Consider the following 14,471-nt stretch of genomic DNA (forward strand, 5'->3'; position numbering starts at 1 on the left):
TCTCATTCCCAGACATAATCCTGACAAATTTCCCTAAAACCAAAATCATTCAACTAACTGGTCAGGCTCTCAGTTGGCAGAAAGCAGCACAGCTCTCGTGACTCCAAACACACCTCACTGACTTAGCAGGACACCCTTCTCCACCACCCAGCTGTATACAAATCTTTTGTACGTTTTTCTTCTTGTGCCAATACAGGTTCTTCATTTTAAATTGCTTTTCTGATTTCTTGATATTTTTCTTGTGCTGTGGGAAATAACTGTACATCACCTCATTCACCGCTGTTAGGCTTAAAAAAGCCAACTCCTTTTAATTGACATATAAACAGGTATACACCACTTCCATTATTACCTACACCTAGTGTGACTTCTATCAACTGAGAGTCTGCTTCAGCCATTCCTTACACCTCTCTCCTACTCCTCCTCCACCAGGACTGCATTCTGCATTGTGCAGGCAGAACTCCTTCACGCCCTGCAGCATAGCACTGAACGCACTAGAGGAGCTCCTTTTCCACAAACACTAAAAACAGTTTCAGACAGCAATTATCATAAGCAATTGCAGACACGGAATGAATACTTATGGTTTCAATACGAAATGCTGATCAACAGCACAGCAGAAGTTACTGACTTCAGTCAGAACTACTGCAGAGTCCATGAGTTGTAACAGAGAGACTACAGGTATCCAGCATGTTCTAGGGGAGAAAATTCAAGCTGTTTGTGGTAAACTGGGATTGCTGTTATAATAAAATCTGAAAGAATATATAGCTTAGTTTTATTTTTTTTAAATATATACATTTTAATTTAATGCAGAAGTTCTTAAAACTTGTTTTGGTTCTGCAAGTCAAGCTGTGCTTCTCGTACCTTCAATACTTTATTTTTTTAATCCACGCATTAAATACATTTTGCCTTACACACAGTAACTAAAAGCTCAGCTTTACTTATTCCTTTATTCAATTCTTCCTAAAGCCTAAAGCCAAATGCCTCATTAAGCAAGTTCATTTTGTTAGATACCACTATCCTATCCAAAATCTTGCAAGAGGCATATATTTTAGCAATATTCAATCCAATCTGGAGCTGCACTTCATTTAGAGTTTTGAATCTCCCAATAATTATTGCTTTTCCTTGTCAGATCTGCTCCCCCAAGTTTTATCATTGTTTGAGGTGCTTCTGAAGAAAAAGGAAATTAAGGCAAAACCAACATTAGTTAGCTTACTGTTCCAATAGTACAGGGAAATTATAAACATTTATAATTATATAAAAATACGTGTACATTTTACATAGTTAAAATTTATGTTTTAGTATATGGATATTTATACTTTATACAACTATATTAATCCCACTTTGTTAGTCCCATTTTGGATGGTCTTTGGCAATGCAGTCAAGAAACACCACACATTACAAAAAGAATGTTAAAACATGCCACAGTTTGAATTCAATGCAAACTATACTACCATCGTTTGGGAAAAAAAAAAAGGAAAACACCAATTAATACTATAACTTAGAATTTAAACTGGCTAATGATACAATGCATGTTACAAAAGCCAATGAAATAATTGCATTTGCTTCAGCTTATGCTCACTTGTGGAAATAACAAAGATATCAACATTCAGATCTTCTGTTAATTCCACTGTCTCTAAAACAAATGTTCTCAGAGATCCCCAATCTATGTTAGCACACATCTTAAGACAGGTACTGATATACATCACATTTTGTTATTAGCAACACCAGTACAATTAAAAAAAAATTCAACCAAAGCTACAAAAATGAAGCAGAGACAGGTTCAGGTATGCTCTACTGGCACGGGAAGGGTTAGCAAGAGGAAGAAATCCTCTCCAAAAGCAATTATTACAATTGTAACAAGAGAAAAGGCAAAAGCCCTGGTTTACAAAAGCAGCAGTGCCAGTTCCTAGAGTGGATTTGTAGCTTTGGCTGCTGAAAACATCTTGCCAGAAATCCTGTGGTTTCTGCATTATGTTTGACTTTTCCAGTGGGTAATTCCAAACTCCATGTGATACTGTGAACAAAAGAAGAGGCAGAAAAAGCATTTGGATGTCTATTTGTGTTTTTTTTTCTGGGAAGAAATTATGACATATGTATGACAAAGAGAGCTAATTAGTTTTGTTGAAAATGTATCTGGCCACCCCAAATATACCCAGCCAGAAAGCTTCATGACACATAAACTAGTAAAAGAGCAATGAATACACAGCAGAAATCAAACTTTCAAGCCAACGTCTCCAAGGAATATGTCCTATTAAATTTCAAGTAGAAAAGCATATATTTTATCAAAAAGTACATTCAAAACAAAAATCAGAAAAAGTGAGATTTTTTGAGTACTTTAAATCTTGTTATACAGATTGAAGTCTCCACAAGTTTGAATACAATAATAAAAAAAACTCTATAATATCCAAAATTGTGTTTACCTGCTGTGAGACAATCTATCTTACTTGGCACTAGAAACCACTAACTACATCAGTAATCTAAAAATACTGAGATTTAAGTTACAGAATAGAAGTACAGGACAGAAATTCTACAGTCCATAATATATTCTATTTCCATGGCAGAATGGCTACATCGTCTCTCTACACCCCCCCATGCCCCCCCAGCCCATTGCTGTGCTACGTATCAGAGAGGAACAGCAATCTGATTATAAAGCAGAACACTGAAATGGTAGAGTGGAATATATATTAGTAAAGGTTGAGGAACAAAAACAGAGGTACTGGCTCTGCAACTGATATCTTTCAAAGATAGCTCTGTGCTAGAGGTTCCTTAAGATTTTATTTCCAGGTTTGGGTCTCCGCTAAATGGAACTGTTAAATGGGACCTTCACTTATATGTCTTTGGAAAAACAAAAGACCTTAATAAAAGTTCAAGAAAGTACCCATAAGATTTCTGAATTTAATGAGTACTCTGTAGCTTCAGATGTTCTTAATTCTTTACATAAAATCTCATACTGGCCAGTTATGAACATTTTAGCATGTAAATTGCTTTTCAGAAGCATCTTACAGTCTGTCTTTTATTGGTTAAGCCAAAGGATTTTTGTGACATTTAGGCAAGCTAAGCATGATCTTAAGTGCCTCTGATGCAGACCACTATCATTGGTACAGTTCTGCTGCCCGTTTAATTCAAGGACATATTTCATTCTGAGAGTTTTGAGGTACACATTTTATTCTCTATTTGCAAACAATCCTTTTAATGAACAAAATATGTTTCTTTAAATACCAAGTCGTGCAAGTACTTGGAAGATATGAGACAGAGCAGGTAAAAATTTGGCCCTGGAATTCTCATAAGGAAGGGAAAAATATTGATTCACAGTCTTCTAAATGAGGCAAGCTTGAGATCCTTTCTCTCACTGAAATTTTGAAACTGCTCATAAAATTAGTTAATTTCAATATATAACAATCAGGTGATGCTTTATAAATTTAATTAGTACAGCACCCAATGCCAGATAGAAATCAAAATGCATTACATGCATCCTTCATATACCAACGCAATTAGTAATATTTGTGTTTTCTTTTTCAAAGAAGAAAATGCCAAAGAGAATGTTCCACAAACTAAGTCAATTTGCTGTATGGGAGAGGGATTAAAAATTTGCTGAAGCACTCAACCACGTAATCCAGTGATTTTTTTTCTCCTCTCAACATTAAAAAAAAAAAACAAACACACAACTGTGAATGGAATACTGTTTGCCAATTTAATTGTATTTTGAGTCTAGCCTGACCCTCCCCCTTGCAAGAACTGAAGCCAGAAGACAAGAACTTTTGCAGAAGACAAAAACTGTTTGGCCAATATTTCTTAATATATTATGCTATTCTTTTGAGCCTCAGGATTTATTCTGATATCTTCAAGATATCCAAAGACTGATGAAACATGACACAACTATGAGAAAGGGCAAGTCAGTAACCACTCTGCTGCTGTAAGCCTGGTTCTGAGGAACTGTGATCCTTCTTGCAAATCAGCCTCCTTAATGAAAAAGGCCTTACCCTAAGCATGTTTTATCATCTAAGTGCAATGGCCAGAATTTATGCCCTTGTCTTTTCTCCTGGCATTAAAAATTATCTGCCTGAGAACTTTCTGCAAAAGACAACAAAAGAAGTAAAACTATCATCCTACATGTTTGGCTTTATTTATGACACAGTTTGTAGCAAAACCAATCTTCTGATCGAATATTGCTTTAAAACATGTATCTACTGTACTAGTTCAAACTGTGAAGAGGGAAAGAGGGAAAAATCGCAGTTTCTTACAACAGAATAAAACAAGCAACTATTTCAAATACAGTGTTGTAAGTGCCACAGTATCTCCAAATTCACAAAATATTCTTGAAATTTGGTTTATAACTATTAAACAAAAACAAACAAATAAAATAGTAAATAGGTTCCATTCCAGTATGTGGTTAAAACACCCAGGGAACTGTTAAAGATAGGTGCTGACTATAAGCATGCTTACAGATATTCCACTTTAAGCATATATCTACAGGAGCAAGTGTAAATAATCACAAAGAAGCAACTGTTCTGAAGATTCACTGGACTTACAATAATGCACGACTTTCAGATAAATCTGTATGATTGAATGAAACCTTTCACCCTATTATAGAAATGAAAAAATTGCAGTATAAAACACCAAGCATTTTCTTACTGCAAGAAATATGTCAATAAAATGAGCAACTACCCAACAGTATGAAAATTATGGTAATATCTGAAAACAAACCTAAGGGAGGACTTGAAAAAATAATTTAACAACAAATAGATTTGAAATTAGCTTCAGCTTCCTCTAAAACTTACTTATTTTCCAAAATATTTCCAATAGAAAGAGGTTTAATTATTGAGCAATGTTCTCTAAATTCTCCTTAAAATAGAAAAAAAAAATCAAGCTGACATTTCAAGAATTCTTTTTTGCTGAAAAGGAATGGCAGAGCTGCAATTTTTTTCCTTTTGCTATCACCTAATTTTCTATGTTGTGTATCTGATCAGTCACAGGCTTTAAAAACCAGCATTGACTTTTAAACACATGTGCAATATATACAGAACAACCAGACAAGTGTCTTATTCTTCCCTTAAAGTGCAACAGAAAAAAGAAAAAAAGTTACTTAATAAAACTATTGAATAGCTCAAAAAAAAAAAAAGGAATATAGCAGCAAGCTCAGTGCTTTAATTTACTTTCAAGTAGGACCATTGCTGCCATGAGTCAGAACACCTGAAGGCACAGTCTAGGATGCCTTCTAAAATAGTTAAGTGACTTACATTTAGGAAACCTCCATGATTTAAGAAGGACCAAGAACAAGCCCACCAGCAACTCATGTAACTGCACCACATAGGCCAACGTACCACAGGCTCAAACAAATACCACAAGCGAAATTTATTTCAAGTTGAGAATCATGCCAGAAAAGCCCTGATCCTCAGAAAGTCGTCCATGAATGGAGATCTGAAGCCACTTCACACCTATGATCTTGGCAAGTGTTATACCTAAGGGATATTTTTGTTGTTGTTGTTTTTGTTCGTTTGTTTTTTTACATCAGTGGACAACTAAAGAGACAACACGCCAAGGACCAGCCATCTCTCTTCTTTCTACCCGCCTTTTGAATTTTGGTTCTCATGAAGAGAGCTGTTGAATTGCACAACCAGCTCATAGAAATTAAGCATGCAACCTGAGATCTCCCTGCAAGTATATGACCATAAAAACATTTGCTTTTATTGATGACTTTACCTTGGACTATAAGCAAGGAGTCTTGAAGTTGTGGCTGTCATAGCCACTATATCATGATACATTCTTCCAACACCAATTCAAGATTATCAGCAGTTGCAAATACAGCACCTCTAAAACGAAAGGCTGCAGCTGCTTTTCAAGTATTCCAGGCATGATCTTGAAGTCTAATTTGTGATTTTAACATTACAAAATTAAATGGATTGCATCCTTTTTGATGAGGGGAATATTTTTAATCCATGTTTACACAGCATCCTCCATAGCAAATTTTGAAAGGAGCTGCCTAGAGCTACCATAATACAGTAAACAAATCCACCAGCCAGTATGAGACAATAATGCAATACATATGTCTAGGGACAAAACCAAATCTCTTAAAACAGTAACAGTTATATCAACATCCTGTTATCAATGTTAAACATGCATTTCTCAAAATGTAGGATAACAAAGGCTCTTAAGCATTCATTAGTGTCCAAGAAAATTTGGACACCTTAGACCCTTATGAAAATCCCAGCTTCTAGTCAAAGATACAACAAAACAAAATTTCCGCACCTCAATTTCAATTACAGCAAATAGAACAAAATCATTTCAAATAGAATACCCTGCTGATGATTACAAATTGCCATGCTGCTCCATGCAAATTTCTCCCAATTTCAACAGGAGTCCTAGAAAGAGGATGACAGCAGAAAGCATGATGAACAAAGTAACACTGACTGTGTAGCTATCTTCTTCAACTGAGCAGAAATAATCAGACCCTCACAGGACCAGTTTCAGGTCAATCTTCCAGTATGTGTAAGTTACTTCATATGGCTAACTAAAACACTCAAACATCGGAGAGCCAAACTGAACAGGATAAAGGAAAGATGAGAGTGGAAGCAGGCTAAAAGCTGACAGCCTAGGAATCCCACCACTGGACTAGAGGGACCAAGGCTCGCTATGCCGCCAGGGCAAGTTGGTGATGTTAGCTTCAGCAGACACTGTGGGTTTACTTCCTCACTGTTCTAAGTTTCAATAATCTCCTGACATCTACATGGTGAAATCTTGACACAGGAACTGTTAACTGTACTGCAGGACAAGGACCAAAGGTTGACTAGATTGCAAAATGGTCCCATACCTTCTGGTCAACAAAATAAAAATATTATTTAAGTATTCCTTTGCTTATATCCGTAATCCAAGTAAGCAGTATTTCAATCTGGTTTTTCAAAAAAAATAAATATCAGAGATCATTTGGAACTTACTGAGACATAACAGGGTCATAATGGGAGCTTAGAGTTTTAATCTCATTGTATGCATAAATAACTATTTCTTCTTGTATCAGTTTCTATTGCAAAAATGGTAAATGAAGGAGAAGAACTGGTTTCTATGCAGAGTTCACAGGGATACTAAGATGGCATTCGTGACCTGATTTTTATCACCATCAGGCACAAATAAATTTATATGCAAAAAATACAATAATGTTAGATTTCAAGAGAGATTTTAAGCACACAGAAGTCAAGATTTTCAAAGTGATGATCCCCACAGCATGCACAATGTGTTATAAGAAACATTATGCATTGGTATATTCTATGTTTTATGTCTTAATACATATGTGCAGCTTAGCTTAGTTATGATTGTTGGAGGAACCATAAGCAGCCATCCCAAGAATTTCATTCTCAACTAGTACTAATGGAGTTTTGGTACATAATCTCCTTGTCTGTTTCAAAACTACGGGAAGAGAAGAAAGGAAAACTTACAATAGGGCAAGAAAAGGAAGGGCGAATGTTATCACTTCCACGTGTTCTAATTATCTAGGTATACAGTACACTTGATATTTAAAAAAAAAAAAGCTAAAAGCACCAAGTATTAGGAATGCCAGTACTTACACTAATACACTTTTAAAATACCTTGCAGGTAAATCTACTATCCCTTTTATACCCTACTTTGCTACTGCAAGTTTAATGTGCTACACCTACACAGTTGTATCCCCTTTGTGTTCTCAGTATGGATGCAGCCAGCCAAGAACAGACCTTGGAATTTAAGTCAACTTAAAGGCCTTCCATTTTCCACTAACAGGTCATAATAAGATCTTCTGTGGCAGAAGAGAAACTTTTCAGTGTGCAATAATATGATACCAGAAATAACACTAAGGGCCAATGAGTTTTGAAGATGGACAAATTCAAGCTAAAGAGAAAAAACATTCCCTCTTTCCTTATCCCCAGGAGTCAGACATGAGGTCTATATCCTAACCCATTCTCACAAACCATATGAAAATGCATTATCATACAAGTCTTACAGCATTCGCTGCTATATGTTGTTTATTCAGTGTGCATGTTTATTACTTTCCCAGCTCCTTTTCATCTTCTCAATATAGACAAAGCCTGTGAGACTGCACAATCAGTTAAATCAGTGGGACCTGACCAACCCTTTAAGTACCATGACAAATGTGAATACGAATTATTATGATTTCCAGCTTTGGAGATTATTCTGTGGGTTGGGGAGAGAAGGAGAGGTGAGGGAGGAATAAAAGACCATCTCTCACTCAAAGAGCTTGGCCTTCATATTTACATTTTGCAGATTTTTTCCCCCCTCATTTCTAACACATTTTCACATACAGAAATTGTGAAAGAGGAAAATTCTAGCCTTCCTTTGACTGTTTTCTCCTCAAAAAAAAAAATAAAATCCAGACACACTATTGCTTTCTGAATCTTCACATTTCAAAACCTCAAACAGCTAGGAAACACCCGATTATTGCCAAGAAGTGTCTTTGAAGAACAAGGGATAGATAAGCAGTTCACTGCACTTTTTCATGTCTTTTCTTCATCTGACTTTTCCTAATCCTTATCCACATTATTCCCATTTTAAATCCAGACAAGTTTTATGATACTTCTAGTCTAATAGGAGATTTAAAAGTGAAGGGTCTGAGACTCATTACATTTGTATATGACTGTGCCCAATGACAGGTGCAAAGGCTGGCAAACAACCACTGGCATGTTCAATTATGCCTAATGTTACATTTTCTGTTACTCAATCAAAGGTTAGAATTTGAAAGGCTAATAGCCTCCTAAAAGGTATCATCTGATAGGACTGTCAGGTTCAACAATGGGTCTTTCGACTGTCTTGTAAACCTTCATTCTGGGAAACATTTACAGACCTCACAAAATCAAAATATCAAGACACTGACAGAGTAGAAAAAACACAAACTAACCAGCCTTCAGCATCCATACTAGTGGCTTGACATCTCAGAAGAAAACGAGGCTGGACATGGGAGTGCCAACTGAATGAAACCTCTTCTCACCATAATAGTATACTAAAACCAGCATCTCTCTCAAATATACTTGCTTTGACCAATAAAACTTCTATTTTCAGAAAACCAATATAAACCCAGAATGTTTACATACCTATTCACAAACATTTACAGAATCAAGTTTCTTTCACTGAAAAGAGCATGTCACCAATTTAAAGAAAAACAAACAAACAAACAAAAAAACCAACAGAGAAACGATAAACATGGCAGAAGGTGGGCACCTGCTTCCTTCCAATGGTGGTTTTAGAAGCAACAGTGAAGGAAAGCCTAGCACTTGCAAGCACGCTGTCTACCGCACATGATCCCAGTCCATGCAGTTTGAAGCTGGTGAGACCAGGGTGCCACAATGAAAAGATTTCAAGCTTATCAGGAGAAGAAAACCTGAAGATTGCCTGTCTACACAACAATCCTGATTCAGTCCATATTACACCTATAATTCATATCACCAACTACTGCCTGGTTCTCGACTATTTCATCTTCTACCAAAACATTGCATCTCTCATGTATTGATTGTGATCAGAGCATGACACAAACATAATTATTCTGGAGGCTCTGCTAATTTTTAATACTTGGCACATCCTAAACAATGAAGCATATAGCATTTCAGTACATTACACATGCTTAAATAGGACACGTTTGTTTACAGCTTAAACAGCTGCATAAATATTATCGTGTTCTAGGATAGATAGAGCTAAGATTATCAGCAATATTGGGCAGCAAGTATACTACGCAAAACTTAAATAATTATTTCAGACTGATTACACTACAAGCTGTAATTTTTTTCGTATTATCCTTTGCTTCAGAGAGGAAAAAGTACAAAAGGAAAGAAAAAGTAAAATAATTTTCAAAAGGTGTCCTTATTCCTGTAACTTTCCCCAAATCACTACTAACTACTTTAGGTTCAACACTATCGTAATAAAGGCATCAGTTTGAAGACATGCAGTCGCTTTCCTGCTCACTGTTCAGAAGAATGTGACTTACCTTAATAAAAATAAAATGCTACAAATGCATCTGCCTCCCATGCTGTTTGGCTACATGAATGTGAATTTCTGCTGCTCTTTCTTCATCTGCCTCCCACCTATGTTTGTTCAATGCAATGGACCCTTTTTTCCAGTGTATGGGACTGAAAAAGGAAGAGTTTAATAGATCTTTGATCTTGGCTGCAAAGTCTAGGCACAACTGTAAAATATAACTCTTTCACATAGTCAATTAGAGAGGCTAAAATCAGTCTTCTAAAACAGTTTAAGGCTTTCCCGCTCCTCAAAGGACTTGTCTACAAAAACTACTGAAGGATAAAGCCTCAGACTGAGCAGACATAATGAAAGCAGGCAGTTTTCATATTTTTGGTGGAAACCACTACTGGCAATATAACAACTAACAGGCTACTGGAGAAGGACAAAACACTTGGCCATTCAAGCATCACTCATGCAGCATTGTGAGATGGGTTGCAAACCACTGGCGATGCACCTACCACTGCTCTAAAAGACCTCCTCTAGAGGCTATCCCTTCCTTTCTTCTCATCATCGGATGCCTTCCTGTTATCCTCTGTGCTATACGAAAGGTCTCTCAAGCCTTTAACTTCTGGATAGTCATTTTCTTTGGGTTGCCAGAGGTTCAGATACAATAGGATTGGAGGAAACTTTTTGAATTTCAGCGGAAGTAATTTTCTCAGTATGTGAACATTTAATATCTTGTAACAATTGATTCAGATATCAGACTGCACTGACTCCTTGCCACAGCAGAATTAGCAGTATTGCAACTGAACTGAAGTTGGGATTGGCAACGCTACTGCTCCAACCTTCCAACACCATAATCACATGTGGCTTCTAGCTGTAATTCCATCCAAGTACTATACTCCCTATTAGGGGCCTCTAGATCAGCTTACCGTCTTCTATACTGAAAATACTCTTTCTTCTACAGAACTCAAAGCTCTTCTCATTTACGTCCAAAGATTAAGAAATCTGTGTGAGCAACCTGACAAACTGTGGATATAACCTAACTAAAAACATGGCAAAGCATTTAAATGACTTTTTCAAATTTTCCAGAAGTAAAAACATTCACATAATTTTCTTTTAAAATCACTTCTTCACTTTTTATAATCTCTTATGAAAAATGTTTGTTGACATAATTTGTTAAATATTTGTATTAATCCAGGTATGTGAACCGGTATCATACAAGAAAGAACTTTGCATACCTAGCTGGAATCTCTGGCAACTCAGACAAGGGTGGTGGGAGAACAAAGAAAAAAAAACACAAAAGAATTACATACTAATATAGAGCCCGAGGTCTGAAGGGATAATTTAAGTACATTAAATTTATTTCTGTTTCAAGAGACACAACATAAAACTTATTTCAATGGTCTTTAGTTTCTCTGCCAAACACTTTGAGAATGGTCCAAACTCAAAATTACCTCCCAGGAGAATACCTCAGGTTGGAGCTTTTTTGCATTGATTCTGGGCTTGCTCCTATACTATAGATTATTGGTTCCAGATGTGAACCAGAGATAGTAAAAAGCTTTACAACTACTACATTTTTGTTTTCTTGGTACCTTCAGTTCCTATAGAATCCCCTGGAGGAATCAGCTGTCTTTTCATCTGTGGACTGTCTCTTGGGAAACATGTTTTTGAAAAAGTCTGATCCCAAGGATGTACCATAAGACTTGCTCTTGTAAGAGCAGTAAGACTCTCACCTGAAATGCTTTCTTGAAAGATTTCATTCTCTTCTTAGTGTCTGTGCTTGGTTAAATCACTGAATATTTATGTGATACTTCAGAGCCTTTGACTGGCCATCTTTAAAAAAAAAAAAGAAAAAGAAAATAACCCAAATGGTATTTTTTTTTTTTTTTAAGAATAGAATATTAGAGTAACGAAACATTTTTCCCCCGTCACCACATTATACATATATGTAATTGGTTGACGCACGTGATTTTAAGAACCAAAGAGGCCATTAGTTTACTTGCTTAAATTTAGCCTGATCGTTTTTATGCTTTCCCTCTACCTTAGCTCTATTTTACAGCTCACAGCCACAATGAATGCAAAAATTTAGTTGCAGCCTATGATGTATGTTTATATGAAAATAAAACCTGGGCATGAGTAAAACAAGGTGTCACCAAACACTGACTGCAGAGTTATCTGCAATTAAAGGGTTCTGGGGAAACCATAGTCAGCTGAGTGTCAACCTGCTGGGGACAAAAGAGTAGTGACACCCTGTAACCACTGACACACTCCCGTAATTAACACTAGAAGATTCACAGCTGCTTTAGCAGACCATAGGTAAGTTTTCTGCAACATTAAGTCCTAACAAAATATACATGCAAACTAAATAGCGACATACATGAAAGACAATTTAGGCTTCTGCCTCACTCTACATACAAAGTTACCGAATGCAAGTGCCCTACTTGTTCATACAGCGGATATACATTCTCATCAGACACTCAAAAACACAAGGCAACAGTCCGTAACTCAATCCATGCCTCACCACAGTAGGGAAACACCGTCTTTTGGCTCTACCGGCTGATATAAAAGGTTTCCATCTGACCTTTCAAAAAGCTAGTTAATGCTAAATACATTAATGTTTTACTGTTACCCCAGGCTTATTTTATTACTAAATCTGGACTTCACGCCACTAGCCACCTGTTTCGTGCAACATTTAAAATACATTACACATTTTCAGCCATATAAGGAACCATTACAAAACCAAACCAAGGACTCTGCACCAGGGAAGCCACTCTTGTGTGTGGAGGGAAGACAACAGGCATTGGAGTGCTGCTGCCTGATTCACAGCAGTGCGGCACATGGGTAATGCCAGGTATCAAAAAAATCATAAAATTCAAAAGGAATTCAGAGAAACAGGATGTTACTAAAAAAAAAAAAGAGAAGACTGGCTGGAGCTAGCTGCAGCAAGTGGGAAACTGTAAGATTTCCAATCATAAGAGAAAACTTGGAGATCAGGAAAGGCACCAGAGCAGCTGGAAAAGAAAAAAGATAACTCCTGTTTCAAATTAAACTCTGCGTTTATGTGAAGAACAAGATGGGAAAAGCAATTAGAACACTTCTCCCACATCCATGGCTGGTACCACCTTGCATAAACAAGAAAACAGGAAAGGTGCAAACAGCCACGATGGAGGGTACCTGGTGCTGCACAGCAGTCAGAACAACTACCCAAGATGAATTTACAGCAGTAATTAAAGATGTTAAAAAAAAAAAAAAAAAGCCCATACCATGCTTAAAATTAGAATCATAGAATATCCCAAGTTGGAAGGGACCCATAAGGATCATCAAGTCCAACTCCTGGCACCGCACAGGTCTACCCAAAATTTTAGACCATGTGACTAAGTGCACAGTCCAATCGCTTCTTAAATTCAGACAGGCTTGGTGCAGTGACTACCTCACTGGGGAGCCTGTTTGAGTGCGCGACCACCCTCTCGGTGAAGAACCTCTTCCTGATGTCCAGCCTAAACTTCCCCTGCCTCAGTTTAACACTGTTCCCATGGATCCTGTCACTGGTGATAACAGAGAATAGGTCACCTGCCTCTCCACTCCCTCTCGCGAGGAAGTTGTAGACTGCAATGAGGTCCCCTGTCAGCCTCCTCTTCTCCAGACTGAACAGGCCCAGTGACCTCAGCCGCTCCTCATACGTCTTCCCCTCTAGGCCTTTCACCACCTTCGTCGCCCTCCTCTGGACATGCTCCAACAGTTTAACATCCTTTTTGTACTGTGGTGCCCAGAACCGCACACAGTACTCGAGGTGAGGCCGCACCAGTGCAGAATAGAGAGGGACAATCACTTCCCTCGACCGACTAGCGATGCCGTGCTTGATGCATCCCAGGATACGGTTGGCCCTCCTGGCTGCCAGGGCACACTGCTGGCTCATATTCAACTTGCTGTCAACCACAACCCCCAGATCCCTCTCTGCAGGGCTGCTCTCCAACGCCTCGTCGCCTAGTCTATACGTACAGCCAGGGTTGCCCCGTCCCACGTAAAGGACCCGGCACTTGCTTTTGTTAAACTTCATGCAGTTGGTGATCACCCAGGTCTCCAATCTGTCCAGATCTCTCTGCAAGGCCCTTCCACCCTCAACAGAGTCCACAACTCCTCCAAGTTTAGTGTCATCAGAAAATTTGCTCAAAACATCTTCTAGTCCTACATCCAAATCATTTATAAAAACATTGAAGAAGACTGGTTCTAAAATGGAGCCTTGGGGGACCCCACTAGTGACCATCAGCTAGCCAGATGTGGCCCCATTTACCACAACCTTTTGAGCCCTGCCCGTCAGCCAATTGCTCACCTATTGTATGATGTTTTTGTTTAGTTGTATGGTGGACATTTTGTCCAGTAGGATCCTATGGGAAACCGTGTCAAAAGCTTTATTGAAGTCCAAAAAGATCACATCAGCTGGTTTCCCTTGATCGACTAGATGGGTGATCTTATCATAAAAGGAAATCAAACTTGTTCAGCAGGACCTACTCCTCATGAACCCATGTTGGCTGGGACCAATG

The 14,471-nt window shown here is 37.7% G+C and overlaps 1 protein-coding gene across 31 annotated transcripts in view; it reads right to left on the minus strand.

Annotated features, from left to right (window-relative positions):
* Positions 1–14,471, minus strand: part of ARPP21 (cAMP regulated phosphoprotein 21) — a 202,625-nt gene that overhangs the window by 109,904 nt on the left and 78,250 nt on the right. For 2 of the 31 annotated variants that reach the window (XM_066992411.1, XM_066992409.1), the window contains exon 2: positions 11,664–11,763. The exons of 28 other annotated variants lie outside the window; for them this stretch is intronic. The gene's annotated coding sequence lies outside the window, so the exon portion shown is untranslated. Of the gene's footprint in view, positions 1–9,955; positions 10,098–11,663; positions 11,764–14,471 lie in introns of all 31 variants that reach the window. One more of the 31 variants, XM_066992408.1, reaches the window with a different exon arrangement.

Source organism: Anser cygnoides, chromosome 2 (genome assembly GCF_040182565.1).
Source record: "Anser cygnoides isolate HZ-2024a breed goose chromosome 2, Taihu_goose_T2T_genome, whole genome shotgun sequence".
Taxonomy (NCBI): Eukaryota; Metazoa; Chordata; class Aves; order Anseriformes; family Anatidae; genus Anser; species Anser cygnoides.